The 17,860-nt window shown below is 41.2% G+C and overlaps 1 protein-coding gene across 3 annotated transcripts in view; it reads right to left on the bottom strand.

The window, feature by feature from the left end:
- thrab (thyroid hormone receptor alpha b) overlaps nucleotides 1-17,860 on the bottom strand; it is a 154,496-nt gene that overhangs the window by 79,828 nt on the left and 56,808 nt on the right. For 2 of the 3 annotated variants that reach the window (XM_082543110.1, XM_082543112.1), the window contains one exon: nucleotides 10,661-10,735. The exons of the other annotated variant lie outside the window; for it this stretch is intronic. The gene's annotated coding sequence lies outside the window, so the exon portion shown is untranslated. The remainder of the gene's footprint in view (nucleotides 1-10,660; nucleotides 10,736-17,860) is intronic. 3 annotated transcript variants of the gene reach the window in all.

Here is a 17,860-nt window from a genome sequence, read left to right as displayed (position 1 = left end):
CCTTCACTGTCCAAATGTGTTTAACTTTTTTTTGGCAGAAATAAACATGACAGTTTACTTATTTTAATTTAAGAAATGTTTTATTTTAATTAAGTTTAAAACTTTTTTATTTAATGTAAAATTATATTTTGTTTTAATTTACTTTCAAATTCTTCAGTTGCTGAAGGGGCTGCATAGTTTTCATAAATTGCATAGTTCAGAATAGCTATAATTGTACCAGATGGTTGCATTCAGTTAAGTTGGACTAGACTGTAATACAAACCGTTCAAGTTTGTCAACAATACAACTGACTGAAATGAGAGAAAGACTGCGTGCGAGACTTTGATATTAGATAAAATGAATATTGATAAAGTTTACCTTTATGTACAGAATCTGAATATCGCAAAATATTTAAAAAAAATTGCAATAATATCGTATCGTGCATTAATTATTGTGATAATATCGTATCGTGGGATGTATGGTGATTCCCACCTCTAATACAAACGGTCAATTTCTTGGATCTTCAAGTGCGGCGCTCCTAATAAGCAGGCGCTGAACGGCATCAGTGTGTTTCTGTTTTTGAAGCTGGACCGCCGAGGGCCTCGTGATGAGGAGCAAAACGAGCTGGCAGATAAGTGGGGAAAGGATGAGGACGAGTCATTACGCTTGACGCCGCCACAGCAGGAGAGACGGAGGGCGATGGGTGGGGGGGCTTGTTTGTTACAGATCATTATGTGATGTGATTGCACTCAGAGAGTCAAATTTCTGATGACAGCCTGAGCTGCTGACCTCGGACCGATTTTATGTGGGAAAGCAAGGCAAAACAAACAATAATTACTGCTCAATGAATTATCAGCGAGGATTCTGGGAGGCAATAAAAGCCGCACTGTGGATCCCACAGTCTAAGCAAAACAACACTCAGCAATTAGTGCAGAGAAAATGCTGTCCTATTAGCGGCAGAGGCCGGTGTTCTTCCTTCCTTCAGTAGTGCTGAGGTATGACGCAGTAGCACACTACTCCGCCACCCTCACAAAAATCTGCATTTTCTGATAAATCCCATAAAAAGAAAGGATCCTGCTAACAACAGTAGGGTCGACGCCTGATGTCTTACTGCTCTGTTCCATGGAGCTCCATCATTAAGCCACACGGGATGACATGTTTGTTAATTATCCCGGACACACAGACTGTAATTTATTTTTGAGTCAATCAGCCTCCTGCACCAATCTTGCATATTAATCTGAACGGAAAACTACTCGACCGCTAATTTTGCATGTGAGGAATATCAGACTAGAGATAAATGTGCACAATTGGTTAATTGGGGAGGAAAAACTGATGCAGATTTCATAATGCAAACATTTGGAACTGACCAACAACCCATATGCTATACCTATAGGTGTATCCTCACAAACATAGCAATTATAAATCCATCCATCTTCTGTCCCTTCTTCAGGTCACAGGGAGAGCAGACAGGTCTCAGACTTCCCCGTCAACAGCCACCTGCTCCAGCTCATCTCGGGGGACAGTGAGGTGTTCCCAAGCCAACCAAGAGATGAATGCCCTGACCCTAACCTTCTCCCATAGTACCCCAAATCACCTGACCTAAGAGGTGCTCAGAAGTCATCCTAGTCAGACGCAGAACCACCTCAACCGCCTCCTTCAAGTAGAGGAGTAGTGGTTCTACTCAGAGTCCCTCCTAAATAATCAAACTTCTCACGGTGTGTTCGCCAAGGGAGCCTCAGCACTCTCTTCACCACAACACACCAGTACAGCGTCTGTATCATCGTGGATGTGAGAGTCTATTGGTTAATCTATCCGTAAAGAAGCCTGTAAAGAAGTAGACCTGGTTGCACCTCTGTGTGCATCACTGACGTGCAGGGGCACCAAGAATGAGGGAGTTGCATGAGATCTGTGGATTTAGCTAATTTCTACTTACTATTTTATTGCTGGTCAAGTTGACTGCTCGGCAGGTCAAAGTGACCCTGAAGCCACAGGGCAACGTCCCAGTACTCACAGCAGGAGGTCTGCCACTGATCCACCAATAAATTACTACTGCTTGACAGTTTTCTAAAAGATGGAGGGGTCAGCTATTTTAGGAGATAAATTAACATTTTATTTAAACTTAAATAATATACATTTGTCCTAAATAGTAGGAACTAACAGGCAAGACAAGAGCACCACAGACACGGAAAAGAAGTTAGAAAGTATGGAGACAGACTTTGCTGACAGCAAAAATTAAAGTAAAAGGCCAACTTTATTCATGCTAATTAGGCTATGCAAACGTCCTGACTGAGGCCATTTATTGTCCAGATTTCAGCACCAGCAGCACAGAAAGCAGCCAACACACACATAAAATGTTTAACCTTGAGCTCAGCTTGATTTATATATACACAGTGTATCGACAGGATGCCAGACCAAAGGTACCACTGCTAGTGGCTAACATAACAGATCATTAATGCCAACTGTGTGTAGAAATAGATGGTAACCCCTCCTCCCAAGTAAAAAAAAAAAAAGCATCTAAAAGTAGCGGTGCGGCCAGAGAGATGACATCCACAAACACATATCAAAATGCCACAGGGAAAATGAATGAGTCTGGTCTTCGAGCACCACATAATCAGGCCTCGCTTGTGTACGACAACTGCAAATAACCATGTTCACTCGAAAACACGAGCAGCATCAGCAAAGTGCAGCAGTCGCAAATGTGTACCTTCTGCGCTAATGTATTCGATCTCTCATTTAGCAAACGTCTGTCAGGGTATGAAAAAAAAGAGCTCAGTTTAGCCCGGACGCACTCTGTTTGCCAGGAAACCATTGCCCCCCTGAGCCACTAGCAAATAGCCTCTGAGCAGAGGGGGTTTCAGTAATCAATGAGCTGTGGACAGGGTGGCAGCAGACAGCTAGTTAGTCCAGCTGACAGATACCCACAGACACTTCCAGAGATGTAGCCAATGTCGGTTGTCTGCATGTGGTTTTTGGAGGTTTGAGAATTGATGTTCAAAGACAACAGCAAAAACAGCACAGTGAGAATACTAGCAGTAATCTATCATGCCTGTCTTTAGATGGGTACCTCAGAGATTTGTGGCTGCCAGCTTCTTGGAGTCCATGTTTAAGTCATAATGTGTAATTAATTGTTCATTTTAAACTGACTTAGTCGTAAGCTTTGTTTCGTAGTAGTTCCCAAACATCCACGTGACTTCAGCTTGATTTCTGTGCATCGGCTCACTGTTCATTCTACCGTTTTGGCCGTACCGGATGTATTTAACACATCTGGATCTAACTGAGAAACTTGGACACCACTAAGTCATGATTTATCCACATATCTTCCCATTATTTAACATCTACATCCCTGTAAATTTTAAGTGAAGTCTTGTCTTGTCTCTGGCTCCTAAACATTAGAGATGTAGATTTAAAAAGTGACCAAGGTTTTTTCCTTCATGGCTGCTCAGCTTTGAAGCAACATGCCCGAGGAGTGAAGGTTCATTGAACACATTTGTAGACACAAGCTTCTACTATTTTTGTTGTCATTTGTGGTACTGTACTGGCATTTATTCATTTTGACATTTTCCATTTTGGAGAGATGACTTTTGAGATAATTTCCCTTCAAGGCCACAAATACGTCACAAATACCCCTTTCTTCTTATCACAACAGAAGAACGAGATAAGCCACAAAAGTTGAGAAGGATTCTTATTTACTCTGTCAATGAATGTGTTTGTGTCTATGCCTCACATACACACACACACAGATCTGCTCAGACATCTACATCTGTGTGGGTGACAGACAGACACAGGACTGGTGGCTTTTAACTGCCATTACTGAGTAAGCCATCAATGTTCCGCACAGCCGTGTGAAAAATAGGCCAGAGAGAAGAGTGGCAGTGACACTATGTGCAGCAATCTCAACACTTCTGCTGTGAGTGAGAGTAACGAGGAAAGAAAGCGAGCACTACAGCACTAAACTATTACTCCGGTCGCTGCTTAAAAACAAATAAAACTTCTATAGGCACCTGTTCAAATACCGGCACATGTATTCTTTCATGTATAAACAGCTCAGACTAAATGGGAATAATGAGAGTCTCTTTCCAGAATCCCTCAGGCAAACAGATTTTACCTCGAGCCAGTCGTAGCTGTCATACTTTCCGAAAACAAATTCCACTGAACCTGCTAATGTGGCCATTAAAGTCAAGTCAAGCCTGTGTGTGTGTGCGTGCATCAGTACATCAGTCATCACTAATTTTCTTCAACTGAAATGGGAAAACAGGTACATCGGAAAATCAGTTTGTTTCTATTCCTGTAAAGAATTCTCGGCAAACAAGTTCCCAAGAACATTTCATCTTTCAATCAGGCATGACCAAGACGAAAGAGCCTTTAACGGCAAGGAAGTCACCTCTGGAGTTTTTAACAGCAATTAGAGTTTTTAAAAAGTCTATATGTAACATGGAAAGGGCTGTACCTGAAATAGCGCTTCGGTGCCTTTTCATATTCGCTCAACAAGTCTCTGGAGTTTTGCTGGAGTGAGAGAACAAAAAATCTTCATCAAGATATTTACTCATATGAGGGTGGTGTACGAAAGCACTGTCTAACATCATCTAATAGGTTCATTTAGATTTTATCCTCATCAAACTTTCTTTTCATGCTGGAAGTGAGAAACATCCGGGACATAACAAGATGCATTTCATTGTATACAGAAAACACGAGACCTCAGCCATACAGGTCTGGAGGCCGGTTGGCAAGCCAATGTGTACTCCCAACAGACTGGCGAGTGGCTGTTGGAGTTTGCTGAAAGCTGGTAGGTAAAATCAGTCACAAAGAGGGTTCTGCACCAAAAACCTCCTTGTTATTGCTTTGTCCACTGGTAGGTACAACAGCAGCTTATAGTTTGCATGGACCATGGCAACTTGTCTACAAACACTCAATGTTGGCTTTGAAAGTGAATGTTGGGCCTTCCACTTCAGCAATGTTTCAGAAAGTGCGACAAACAGCGCCAACAAACAGTCCAGTTTGTGTCGCATCTTTCAGTGTCTTGTGAAGAAATCTTGACAAACAAGATGCAGAAAATTGGCAACAACTGTGTGCTTAACCATAAAAATCTGCTGACAACCAAAGCAATCACAAGATTCTCGGTACAGCACGTGGTACCCAGTTGTGACCACACTCTAGGGAAGCAGTGATTGGCAGCACTTTGGCAATCACTGCACCAAAGTGCTGCCAATCAGTGTCACATGTCAATCACTGCGGTCTTCTTGAATGCCATTATGCCAATGGTTCGCTACACTTTTTGACTTGGTAATTTGTTTCATTGCCACCAACTGTATGTTTCTACCTTATCAATGAAGCCGTGTAGAACTCATAAAAAAAAGTACTAGAACACATTTGCCAATAGATAAACAAACATTACAAAGACTACAATTAGTGAGCAGCAAAGATACAGTACTGCTAAAGAAGGCATGAATCACATCTGGGACTCTCCACCATTTGACCTTAGAACTGAAGAAGCTTCTCGGATGAGAGGTGAAACGTCTTCAAGCAACTTAAAGAAGTCCAGACGCTTTTCTTTGCAAGCTCCTTTGACTACGATGACCTGGATGACTGAGAACCTTCACAGACGAATCACATGAATCCACTTAAATACCATGTGGCCAGTGAACTGTTCACTACTCTTGTATATGTATCAGCAGCTGACTCAGTGTGACAAGTACGTGGGCTGACAGACTGTCACAGGAAATCAAGACATGATATTGAAATTTATTGGAAAGCATTCAGAAACATTTTTTTTAGAGGTTATTGTTTTGTCAGCAGCATAATGCTAAGAATTCATGCTGAACCTGGATTATGACTGAACCCTAATACCTAAAAAACATAAATATTAAATCAAACAAACAAACAAAAGAAAACCACTGAATTCTGATGATGAATATGATGAATTCAAAGTAGGATCAGTCTTGGTTGAGTGACTTTGCTCGGATTTTGCAGATTACAATTTATTATGAAAAACCACATCTTATTTTTGCAAAACATGGCACTCGCATCAGATCATGCATAATTTTATACATTCAAGACTCAGTTAAACTTGCAACAGCCAGCAACTGTTGCTGAACGCTTGTTAAAAAAGGCCTGTGCAGATGCATAACAAACAAGCAATTGTTTGAATGAATATGCAAAGCATCAACTGATAAAACAAACACAGTCTTTGACCGTTGACAACATTCAGAAATTTCCTACACATGATAACATTTAGCTCGTGTTTCCATTCATCCGTTTCTGAAGCACTTAACCAATTCAATTCATGTATGATATTATTGTTATTTAAATATTCACTTTAATTTGACCCAGCACTGTCTCCTATCCAGCGGATATATAACCGACACTTGCACTGCATGCGCACATGCCATCCGTACTCCCAGCGCTGCACATTTTGAAATGATGTTTGGTGTAAGGAGAGGCTACACCGATCGATCGTCACCACTGTGAAGCGAGTTACTGTAAGAGCAAGGAAAGCTTTCTAAAGCTAGCAGAAATGAAAAACACAAGTGGCGCGAGCAGGGAGAAACACTTTGAACTAAACATAGAAAACACACACACACACACACATACAGGTATCACAATGTGTAAAGGATGTGTATTCCATTTTTTTTACATGCAAAGTATGTCCTGGAGAGCTAACGTGAGTGCAGTGAGCTGTGTTTACAAGCACAAATTCCGCAAATGCAATAGCTCCAAGGGTACAACACAACTGTGCACGATTTTGCAACGCCGTGCAAGTAGTGGAATCTGTGCTGCAATCGGGTTTAACTTCTGACATCTGTGGTTACCACGATGCACCACAACTGCATTGTAGTAAAAACGTGTTTTCGTGAGTGGGAACGTACTGCAAGGAGAACAGACGAGATATGCAGAGTGTCCACACTGGTTAAGAGTCGTTGATTATAACGAGGTTCAAGACACTGATGCTTGAGCTTAGGCTCAAACTACCAAGTCAAATCTATTTGAAGGGCAAAACTGAAACTGAAAACGAAGCAGCGTTGGTAATCTTTCTCAACTTTTGGCTCCTTTACAAAACCAAAACCTACAATCACGTATCGTCTTGCAGTGTCATTACAGCTAATAAGAGTTATAAGAAAATAAGATCTGACTGGAAATCGCCTTTAAGCTTAGTAAGAACTTTAGTAAGAACCGCTTTCAAAAGGTTGAAAATTTGCAAGCGCATATATATCATTCATCAATGTAACTAAAGAGTAAAGAAAATATAACAGGACTAGATGGAGCACAGCTGGATTTTCTTATTTTCAGTTCAGCAGCTGTTCCTCTTTGCTCCAACAGAAACCACTTCCAATAAAAGATGCCATTTTCCAACATGGAACGCTAACAGACAGATTATACATCACTTTATTTTCCCAATTTCACTCCTGCTGCTGACATGACCGACTCTGGTGCTGCATGCAACACGCTCTACGAAATGTGCATGTACACCACATGTGTGCACGAATGTTTGTGAGTACAGTACGCACTATAGCAGCTATGTCAGCAGCAGTCTTGTAGCAGCAGGTGAGATTTACGAGGTGCTAAGAACGCTTGCCTGTAGCCAAGTGATGGGAGACGGATTCGCCCTCCTCGCCTCCCTGTACCCCTGCCTAACGCTCCCCGATTGCCTCCACTTGAAGACACACAAGCACTTAAAGATACACATTCACATAAACACATGGCTGCGCTTATACATGGAGTAACCCCACCAGACAAACATGCACACATAACCCCTGAACCTTAAAGTGTAGCTAAAGCCTTCACTGCCCCCACTCCAGTTCTCAAAGACACGCTTCCTGGGGCTAAAAACACCTTCTAAAATGTCCTGCTCACCAATTTTTCTTCCCTGCTGACTAAATCTCTCCTCCTTCACACATATTCTGGAATTACAGCATACACAGAAATGCAGTACAGTGCGGATCATTATGACAGAAAAGGCTGTCCTGACAGGGGAGCATGTTTTACAACCTGAGGCTTCTACCTTCACTGGATGATATAGAGTACAGGGTTTCATTTTCTATTGCAGCTGCTATATATTCTATAGCTTAGGTGAGCAAGTAAACACATACTCCCATATCCAGGATGCAGAATGTATATCAGATGGATGGCTGCTTACTGCAGGTTTGCTTTACGCTATAACAAAAATAACTTTTCTTATGACTGATGAAGGTTCGGTTTGACGAGCAAACATACCTTGTATGTTTTTGGATGCCTTTCAAAGAATCGTTTACCTTAATATTTTATTACACATGCCAAACTAATAAACCAAGTGATCAGTCAAATCTGCAGGATTTTCTGAGTCAAATAGGCTTTCAATCCTGGTAATGAACTGATTTGATTCAGGTGTGTTGACCCAGGGTGATATCTAAAACCTGCAGGACACAGATTCCTGGACACCCCTGGCATACCTGGTTGTTGGACAGTTTAACCAATCTCTCAACCTGAATCACGAACCTTCGAGGATGAGCATCCTGAATGTCAATTATTTACAGCAGTATCATAATCAGTTACAACACAAGTCAATGCTTAAAACAGACTTTTTTTTCCCTTCTACTGGGGTATTGTTTTCGCTCAGTGGTTGAACAGGGGGCCAAATGCAGATGCCTGGTTTTGATTCTAACCCAAGGCCATCTGATGCTCCATCTCCCTGCTCTACTGTCTCCTCTTCACTAAAATTAAGAAATAGAAGTGAGAAAAGCTCAGAGTATAAAAGAATACTTCTCCTGAGGTGTATATTGATCGCAAAAGCTACCAAACAACGAGTCAGTCAAATGTTCAATATTCTTTTGTTGTTACAAATGCTCCGACATTACGTGTCCATCTAACATGCACACTTTCAACCTGTGACTGACAGGAGTCCCCATTTGGCTTGCAAACATCTGTCCAAACAACTCCGATGGCTGTTCTGTCTTCTTCTGTCCATGCCGCTATGCATTGCCTCCCTCCTCTGCAGGGACTTAGAGGATTAAACTGCAATTATATGCTTCCCCTTTCTCCCCAGCTGTGCAGAAAGGGGAGAGGAAAGGACGGGAGAGGAAGGGAGACCTTTGACCCAAAACTAGTCTTTGAATGACTCAAACAAATTTAAATACAACTGTCAACGTACACAAATCCACCGTACATATTTGCATATTTATAACCTACCAGAACACTGCAACAACTAAACAGATATATTTTTCAGAAACTGTGAACAGAGCAGACATCAATGTCAAATGTCACATCAGTGTCAGACATGAAAAAGCAGGAAGTAGCAAGGATAGGCAGCGATCACTTCCTATATGACATTACCCAACTGCGTGTATAGAAGGTATCAGCTGAGCCATCACCCGACGAGCCTGGCAGTAAGATCAGCTGATTTACTTGGATGATCAATTTATTATCTAGTGTTATTCCAGCCAATAAGACCTTAAAAGATGTGTGACAGCTCTGTCAGATATAAATGATCTGCAGCAGATGAATGTACTGCTGCTGATTAATATTTGTAAGACAAAGAATGGAAAATATTTTATAGACATCCCCTCCAGTCAGAAGGAAACTTAAAAGTCCCGAATATTCAGTTCTGTCATTACGACGAGACACGACTCACAGTGAAGGATGATGGCGCAAACGTGATGCAAAACAAGTGTCAAATCATCAGGTGCTTGAGCTTCTTCTTCCTCTGACAGATGAATATGTTTACATAAATCAGTCAGTCTGCACACACTTGTTAATAGTCCAATCCATGACATTAGGTGGCACATTAGTGGGGGGTTTTCCCCTTTGGTCAAGAAGAACTGGATGAAATATTGAGACGAGAGTTGAAAATTACACGAGCAGCAGACACAGCTTGTCAAGCTAGGAACAAAAGAAACAAAGCTCCAGAATACCAATGAAGTCAGTCCCCTGTTTGGCAGTCTTTAATTAATAAAAGCAATGGTGATCTAAAGAGGTTAGACATTCCAAAAAGAAAACACACACACACATAAATAACAGTCAACGCTCTTTTGCTGTGTACTTTTAAACACTACAGAGCAATCCACAGTGATCCTACTGACATTTCAAAAAATTTAGAGGAATTAAATGCTTGTTTTCCTCCCAATCGTTGGAAGTGGAAGCACAGGAACGCAACGTTATCATCAACTCGACATGAAAAACACCGACTGCAGAATCTATTATTTATTTCCAGTCTCTCTTGTATTGCTTTTATTCCCAATCAACCCCTGAGGGAAATATCTGGCTTTCTAGCTTCCAGCCACTCCACTGCGGAAGCCTTCAACTTTGCCTGCTTACTGTCTGTGGATCAGGTAGCGCACAACGGGTTTCTCGAGAGCTGCAGACATGGTGTGAGAGAAAAACTCGCCATAAAGCTCTGCGGAGCAGAGGAGAGCTGCAGATTTGGGTGATGGTGCTGTGTCATTATGATAATACTGTATTGTTTTCACACAGTGAATCCGACGTGTCGAACCGTTTCTCTGTGAAAATTACATCTATGTAATCAGACCAGCAAGTGATCAGTGGGACCAAGCAGACAAAGTGGGCATGTGGGCACTGCTACAATTAGATAATGAACGGCTATACAAACAGCACCGGCTACAAGCCAGCGGCTCGCTGAGGCTCTGCTGTGTACACTCGCATAATAAGCATACATTTATTAAATACACAAGAAGACAGGCAGAACACAGCCTACCAGTCATACTGCGCGAGCGTGGAGTTAATGATTTCCCCAGGCCTCTTGCGTTGTGTAGTCCGCCTTGCCTCCGTTCTGGAAGAAATAAAAAGAGGATTGTCAGAGTGGATGAAAAGCTTAGGTGGTGGTTGGAGGATGCAGGGATATAATATATAGAAGACAAACAAAGGTACACAGTACAAAGGCCAGTAACGGCACCTCCTTGCCCTTTGTCCTCATTCCTCAGGCTCAGTGTTCTTGCTGTCCTTTCTGTTTGTTCTCTCCTTTCCTCAATTCTTTCATTCTTTCACATTGAAGAACTGGTTTTTTCACTCCATCCTTCTTTTGACCACCTGACGTTACTCTCCTTCGACACACCTTTTTCCTCCTTTCCTTCTCATTTTCTTCTATTGTCCCATTCTTCCACTCCGTCTCACTTTCTTTTTCCTTCTCTCTCTTTTCTCTCTAACTCTTTAACTCTGGCCTCAGGAGACTTGGCCTGTTTACCTCAGAGACCGACATGAAAGCCAAACATTTATGTATGGGTCTGTGTCACAGTCATGCTGTAACGGACGCAGAAACGTCCTCCTGCAGCTAGCATAACTGGTTTTATGTTAGCTGCAGTCAGACTAGAAGTGAACGTTGAAAGTCTCGCATCAGACAGATGCTGCAGACATCTGCTTCCTGGAGCAGGCTCTGACTCTGATCTTCACCTACATATCATCTCAGGTTAGAAACTTTGTGCTACTATGTGGGCCACTTAAGTGAGATAAAAGGATCGACATCAACCCTGTATGTACACAAGCTAAAGAGCTGAATGTGGACTGGAACAGGGGGGAAAGAACTTTAACCAATTAATTGGTTAAAAAGCAAAAGCCACTATTGCACAGCATATGGCCAGGGTTTTTCATACATAGGGGAATTTTAGCCACTAAAATTCCTAAGAGGTTTTAGTCAGAAAACCTCAGCACTGGCATTAGATATTTTTAACCAGTTTTATAGATTGTGGTTTCATTTATTCAAGCATAACAGACACAGATTTCTGTCACATAAAATGACACAGACCTACTGCCTTTAGTGCACACAGTCCAATCAACATTAGATGCAAAGTCACTCCCCAAAGGCCAATTTTGAGACAGGAAAACCCCTGATGGCTCCGCATGTAGTGTCATCATAAGCCCATCTTTTGTTTTTCCTTCCTTTCTTATCTACATCCTGTCATTTCACACTTATTAATTCTTTCAAACACATTTCTCCCCAAAATATTCAATTTTCCACAGATATGACGCTTTACTTTATGCCTATAAAACCACAGTAACTTAACAAAAGTAAACTCTGTTGCACAAGTTCGACTTTATGCAATGGAGCAGTGACTCAGCATGCAATGTCTCATTTTAATGTCTGAGGTTTGGCTGTGAAAGATGTTTAGTTCAGCTTGTCTATTCTCTGGTGACACCTAAATGAATACTTTAGTAGACAACACTATACTGTTGACAAATACATCCCAGCATCCTTGTAGCATTTCATTACAGTTTGTCTCCCTATAAAGCTCCATGAGGACAGTAATGCCCACAAGTGTCAGAATGCATACTGGCTACAACAGCTACTTGGCACACAATGACAGAGGTTAGAGGCAGAAGAGGAAATAGAAAGAGAGGAAGAGAGAAACTGAATGAGAGAGGGGGTTCAAGAACACATGAGAAAATCCCTTCATGGTAAAAAAAAAAAAAAAAAATTAGAAAGAGGAAGGAAACAGAAATTTGAAAGTGTTTTAAGACGTTGAAGAAGGAAGGAAGCCCTTAATGTCTCCACGATCCCCTACGATAGGAAATGCCTGAAGTAATGCTTTTGTTTGTATGTCTCCATATGTTGAACTGACTGTACTACAAAACTGGAAAGTGTCAACAAAAAAAGTCAGAGAATGATGTAGACAACTTTGCAGTCAGTTAAAGAAAGTTGAGATTTGGAGAAAAGCATTTTCAGCTTCTTGAAATGGACACTTTTCCTCCTCCTCTTCTCCTCATTTATTATTTAATGTCAATACTATCTCAATTTGACATATACTTCCTAGCCTGAAGTCCACTTAATACTTTTCTCCAGAGTTTTCCACCGAGGATATTCCATCTGCTGCAGGAGGATCAATCGCTGTTGCCAAGGTCAACAATGGACTTTCACATTCAATTTTCTCAAGTGATGTTTCAGAGTATGTACTATACACTGTGAGTGAATTCTATTCATATCACCCACTACCAATGTACTCTCGATGACGTGTGTCTGCAATGGAAAGTGTGGGTTGCACTTAAAATACCACATACGAGGGAACTCCCCTCTGCTTTAACGTAAAGAATCAATTTTCCCGGAGAAACTGCTGCAGAGAGAACAGGAAGGTTGGATGGATGGATGAGGGTATGGGTGGATAATTTGATAGACTGAAGGCCCTAAAGATGACTAATTTGGCTAACAGATGAGGCCGAAGGTCATTCCCTGAGTTTGCACATGGGCTCTCTGACCTTGCAGATACAGCCGAGGGGTGGACTAACAACGTGGCGGTGAAATGGATCGAGTCTATAATGGATTTTTTTTGTGTGCAAAAAAGAAAAATGTAGTATGGGTCAGATACGTTTCACAGGCAACAGATGAACTCATTAAGGACAGCATCTTCAGACTGAAGGTCAGCTACGCAGACCTACTGACACTCAAGTTTAAGCTGCACTCCCCCACTGCAGAGCATCAGATGATAATGGATGTCAAAACAGAAGCAAAGGGAGAGCAGCAATGCACCGAGTCAAGTGCTTGGGTGTCTTCGTAAGAGGACGAGCTTCAAAGTAAAGCCTCTTCATTTTGCTAACGCTGAGCAATGTTATCGCTGCTGCCGGCGCAGCCTTTTCACCGTCCTGCTGACATGAATAGCTCCTTTTGTCACAGCGAAATTCCACTGGCAAGTTTTTAATTAGCTGGAGGGCTCTTCCCTTGTAGGCCTGTGTGGGCAAAAAATAGAGAAAAAAAGAAGATGGGGCACAAGGAAGAAGGTTTCTTAGCATGAAGGAAAATGTGGAAACTGTAAGAGAACTGAATGGAGAAGCTGTGAAATTTTTGGATGATTCACACCAGGGTTTAAAAATTTAGATGTTTCTTTGCTTTGTTTTTTTTAACTTTACTTGCATAATAGTGTAATCCTTAAACTATAATATAATCTTCATATTAGGGCTGCCACGATTAGTCGACTAGTCACGATTACGTCGACTATCAAAATCGTCGACGACTAATTTAATAGTCGACTCGTCGTTTGAAGATTTAGGACGCAGGAATAAGTCGCAGGATTTAAGAGTGTAATAACGGACTGAAACAGAAGATGGCAGCACTGCATGTACAAGGATGCCAGCTGCCGTTAAACCCCGAAGAAGAAGAAGCTGTGTCCCAGGATTCATAGCGTGGCCCAGCTCAGTTTCCAACAATGGCGGCAGCTAGTTAGTTTTAATGTTACTCTTATTATTCTTTCTGGGTCACAAAATAAACATTTAACATATTTTCAGGCGAGACTGTAGCTGTATAAACCTCAAATATCTGCTCAGTTTATTAAGACACTACATATTTTCAAAAGCGCTCCAACGTTTTTGGAGACGTCTGTTACCCACCAGCTCGATAGCTAGCCGGGGGCAAGGCTCACTAGAGCCGGTGAGAACACCGGACTCCCGGCAAATCGTTTTCAAACCCACCGCAGTCTTTTGCTACTCAGGTTAAACATGATAACTTACTTAGATAACTTAAAAATGTTATTGTTTAGCTTTTTTTAGTATTTTATTTGTTCCTGAGTAAATCGGTTTGGCTGAGATTAAAGTTATAGTTTTTACACAGCTGAATAAACATCAAGCAGACAACTGATTATCAGAAGTGTGAGATGCTTGAGAATATACTCCGGTGTCCTGTTATATTTTAGATAGCAAGGAGCAGACGAGACTGAGTTTATTAAACTTCACCAAAACAATCTGCAAATTTCATTAAAATGTAATAAACTATCATCTTGTCTTTATTTTTAGTTAGCACATACCTTAAACACTTAAAGCTGTAAGCTAATGATAGTTATATAAGAGCAGATGCTGCTGGTGCAATAAGCTGTACGTTTTACGTCCAATGGATGCATGATCTGATTAGTCGACTAATCGCAAAAATATTCGGTGACTAGTCGACTATCAAAATAATCATTTGTGGCAGCCCTACTTCATATTCAATAAAGAATACTTCATGGTATGTTCTGCATCTACAATGCATGTCCTTTGTGAATAATAAAATGATCACAGCTGTCTTGTGTTTTGCACAGAGCATGTGAAACTTTGCTGGGCCCGTGTTCACGAGTGTCCTGTGACAAGTCGGGTTTCAATCGTATGCGTGTGCCATTTGATCACATGCTTGTGCTATATTTGCGCTGACTGGACCACCTTCTTATATAGCACTAAGCCAACCTCAGTGCAATGTCACATACTGCTGAGCACTTTAGGATGTGGGTCGAAACCGTATGCGCAGATCTGATTGAACCAAAGCCAAGGACACATCAGGCCATATGTTCAGCAGCTTTCACCATGGACTGCCTTCAATTACCTACTTTCTTCTTTGCTTCAGACGGCACATTCTGAAGAATCACCTCAAACTTAAAGGTGTAGATTCTTTAACTATGAAATAACAACATAGCAAACTTGAAACCGGCAACTTCCTGTTTCCTGTTAAAGGGAACCTATTCGGCTCATTTTCAACTGCATGTTTTTATTCTTAAATAACTAGCTTTGCATGATTCAGAGTTCAAAATAGAAGTATCTGCTTTCATTGGCATCGTACAGACCTAAGAGCAGAAAAATCTGTCAGAGACAGAGTGCTTACAGCAGTCTGTCTCTGACTCTTAACTTTGCCTGTGTTCAATATGAGCATCCTCTACTGTAACAGTATACATATGACAACAAATAAGGAAAACCAAATTAGGTTGCCTTTAACAAAACAAACACAGATGCCATAAGTAAAAACAATACGAGCGCGGTAATTAAATGTAGCGTAGATACCTACGACACTGCAAGAAGATCCAGATGTGTTTAAGGTTCTAATGTTCCCAAGCTGTATGTGACCTAAAGGCATAATGTCGTAAAGTAGCTTCCTGGCAGGAATATTTAATTATGTGATCTCAATTATCCATCCAAGACTGGAAGGGTGCCAGAACATCCAAATGCGGATACTTCGATAAGATCGCTCATATGCTGACTCTTGTGCTCACCATGACGGATCACTTGATGCTTATCTGACCCACGCCTGCCCTCCATTCCCCTACATCATGTCAATAATAACACAATAATAAGAGCACAATAATAATTTGTGCTTCTTTAATTTAATTTAGTTCTTTGCTGTCCTTTCTCTAGTTCTATTGGATTTTTTGTCCTTTTTTCACAAAGCTGTCTGACTGAAATAAAAAAAACAATTAATATCACTGCCACATCTTTACACTTGCAAATGAAAACTGTAAAACCTGATTCATAAATTCCTTTATGATGTTCTAACAATCTGGCTGCAAACTTTCACTATAGTAAATTGTGGGATTTTATTTTACAACTAGTGGTATTTGCCAATTATTAAAAACAATCATGTGCAAGGATGCAAGAGCACAGGCACTGGAGATGCGAGGCTTGTGGCCAAGAAATTTTCATGCAAGCTGCAAGAAGTGCTGCGTTTTGCAGGATTTGTGCACCCGTTGCTTTTGGCGTGAAAGTGTGAAAAATCACCAATGTGATCTCCCCAAATGAAATGTCCACACTGATCCCAAGGAAGTTTAAAACAGAAGCAGAAAAAGTCCTCCCACTTCAGAGGACATTCAACCGAAAACATCTTGAGGGTAAATTCTGTCAGTGGGCCCCAAGTTCAACGCGGCGCCCCCTCCTCTCTAGTGGCAAATGTAAGGCTTTGAACTGCCGACTGGGAGGGGTGTGGGGAATTCACTGGCCTGTCAGGACTGAGTAATGGTGGATGGGAAAGATCAGATCCTGCCTCGCTGTTCTGCCTTCAGGGAGAATTTTATGACATAGCAGACTGAGCCACGCCAGGCTAAACACTGCATATTATAAAGAGCTCAAACTCTGAGTGTACAAAGTGTCACATTAACATATGGAAAACCAAAATATATCTTCTATAAGATCTTTTATTTAGAAAATTGGAATCAACAATTGGCAATTTTGAATGCACAAGTTGCAGAAATGGTCTTCACATACATGAAGGAGAGATAAGAAGCAAAGAGTAAATTGCAGTACTTAGGATAGAGCTTAAGGAAAGAAAAAAAGTCTAATGAAGACCCTACTAATGCAGTGTATGTGCAGTGTAATATCAATCTGCAACAGACTGATATTAAGCAGACGCCCCTGTTAATAGCTTTGTGGAGTGTGCATGAGCAGGGCTCCTTTAGTTGTCTAATCCCACACTTGACAACAATGCTATCTCCTCCTTCCACTGCACTTAACCTTGACCCATCTCACTTACTCAAAATAAGAAGGAGAGTCAATCTAACATCTGGAAAAAGACATGCCCACACTGTGCACACACTAATGGCATAAAGGCAGAATTCCATCAAACAATTGCAGCAATTTAACAGCATCCATGCCAGCAGCCTAAGGGATCACAAACTTGTCTGGCAAAGGTATCCGGATATCCATTATTACAGAGAGTCGGGGAGTGAAAATGGACTGGCATTCAGATACTACAGTACTCAGGGTGATTCAGACCAAGTTCCATTCACACAGCGTTTTATTATATGCAGTTTAAAGGTTGTATGTACCTCTCACACATGAGCACCTTAGGATCATCTATAAACTTGCATGGATGTGACAGTGAGAACATGCAAGCTCCACACTGAAAGCCCACAACCAACGCAGAATCTGCTGTGTGCTCAAAGTGATAACCACTACACCACGATGCCATCCAAATAGTGCAATGCACTGCGAAATGTGTGCAGTTGCAATCTTCTGTAAATTGTCACTTGGTAGACAGTTGGTCACGAAAGAAAAATGAAAAGTGGTTCATTTGAAATTTCATATGAACTGTTTGTCCCCACAGTTATCAATTCCTTTGATCCGTTCTGGCATGCTTTTCTAACAGTTGCACATTTACATCAAATGCATGGCGATGGAGGTTTTGCACACCTGAGTTGAATTCAAGCTGTTTATGTTTAAAAAAAGAAGAAATTCTCATGTGTGT

Source organism: Aulonocara stuartgranti, assembly GCF_965226115.1.
Source record: "Aulonocara stuartgranti genome assembly, chromosome: 8".
Taxonomy (NCBI): Eukaryota; Metazoa; Chordata; class Actinopteri; order Cichliformes; family Cichlidae; genus Aulonocara; species Aulonocara stuartgranti.
Note: the sequence above shows the minus strand (reverse complement) of the source record. Positions and strands in the feature narration are given on the sequence as shown.